General features: G+C 37.9%; 1 pseudogene; it reads right to left on the bottom strand.

Moving 5' to 3' along the window:
- Positions 1–838: 838 nt before the first annotated feature.
- On the bottom strand, positions 839–1,787 carry LOC111655677 (high-affinity choline transporter 1 pseudogene; annotated as a pseudogene).
- Positions 1,788–1,875: the final 88 nt, after the last annotated feature.

Raw genomic sequence — 1,875 nt, 5'->3', positions numbered from 1 at the left:
ACACACACACACACACACACACACAGAAGGTTAATGTGTTTCTATTGCCCACCTCTACTATCCCATAGAGCTGGGAAATAGAAACAATAGAAATTATTTTAATCACATGGAGTCAGCTGTGGCTCCAGAAGCAGATTTCTAAAGTCTGAGAAATAACCCCCTGATGATGTCATAGTGATGTCATCAGGGGGTTATCTCTGCCTGGATAAATAACTACACAACATATATCCAACAAATCTATATTTCTCCAAATGTTTAGGCCTTGAAAACAAATGTATGTTTTAAATAATGATAATATCGAGTGTATTATCACTCATAACATATTTTGAATTTTGAATTGTAATTGTAAATTTTGGTAAATTTCACATTGAACCTCGAGTCTGTCTGTGGCCACTGTTTTATTTACAGTTATGTAACTGTAAATGTCATGTAGAGACAAGCTGAGGAAATCCGTTCAAAATGCTGATGTGGGACTTTTACACATGATCACACAGAATCTGAATTGTTGATATTTTCCATGATTCACAATGAATTTATCATTTCAATGAAACAGGAACAAAAATAAGTTTCATTTCTTACATATTTCTTCTATATTAGTGTGTAAAAATAGTAAAACAATAGTTTTTACAACTTTAAGCTTTTCTATAATGATATTTTAATTGATTATGACTAAAGATATGAACATTTTCACAGGTACCCGTGTTATATTTAATGTATCTCGGGTTCCTAGCGGTTTTTGGAGTTTGTGCTGAAAAAAGGAAACAAAAGGTGGAACACAAAGACAGAATTTAATGCACTAAAAAAAATAAAATAAAAATGGACTCCAGAGGGATAATCCAAACTAACTCACCGAGGTGATAAAAATGAGAGAGAGCTGTATGATGTCTGTGTAGGCCACAGAGTAGAGGCCTCCCAGCAGAGTGTAGGTGATGGCCACAGCTGCAGAGATCCAGATACACACAGCGTAGGACAAGTCCAGGATCACACTCATGGTTACACCTATGGCACATACACATACAGTTACCGTGCACACCTGAAAACACACCAACACACACACATGCATGTGGATTCCCATTCAGGGAACACGGAATATTATACAACTGTTAGCTCCGACCAAGTGATCTGATTGGACGTTATAACAGCACTGGGACTTTTAACTTCACGTCCACTTCACAGGTGTTCAATTAACTGTTAATCAATTTTGCAAAGCCTTGCCAAATAAAGGATGAAATAATCAAACAAATCATCTGTTGTTGCTTATTTAACTAAAATGGCGTCATAGAACTGTTGTATAAAAACAATAGCACACAAGAGGGAGTGATAAATACGTCATTGTTCAGGATTGAATTTGAATTTGTGATTGATGCGTTTATGCATCGATCTAAAAGACACAATTGGGTAAAGTTACTAGTGGTTAAAAAATAATGACAGTAAGACAATTTAACGTTTTCCAGAAACACGTGGGAATCTGGGAATAAGACCAATAAACAGCAATCCTGCATTTCACAGGCAAACACGGCCAACAAGTTAAAAGAAATAATAAATAAATAAATAAATACACAATGACACATAAGCACATTGACACAGACACGTGTCCAGACAGCTCGAGACGTAGTTTGTCAAATTCTCACCCAAACTTATGAGCGTTGAAGTCACCCAAATGATTTCTGACATGAGCGGGGCGACGGACAGGAGTCCGCTCAGTCCGTTTCCGTACTTGATCTGGAAAGGATCCATCATGGTCACATACTTCCTGTCTCTCATGGGCTCGGCGAAGAAGAGGCCGCCTGGGGAGGGAAAAAGGTCAGAAGGGGTCAAATGTGACACCGTGGTTTTCACAGCTGGACTTTACTTAGACCCTGAACACTTCCTCCT

Source organism: Seriola lalandi, unplaced genomic scaffold (genome assembly GCF_002814215.2).
Source record: "Seriola lalandi dorsalis isolate HSWRI2012SDOR001 ecotype SW California unplaced genomic scaffold, Sedor1 jcf7180001975642, whole genome shotgun sequence".
Taxonomy (NCBI): Eukaryota; Metazoa; Chordata; class Actinopteri; order Carangiformes; family Carangidae; genus Seriola; species Seriola lalandi.
Note: the sequence above shows the minus strand (reverse complement) of the source record. Positions and strands in the feature narration are given on the sequence as shown.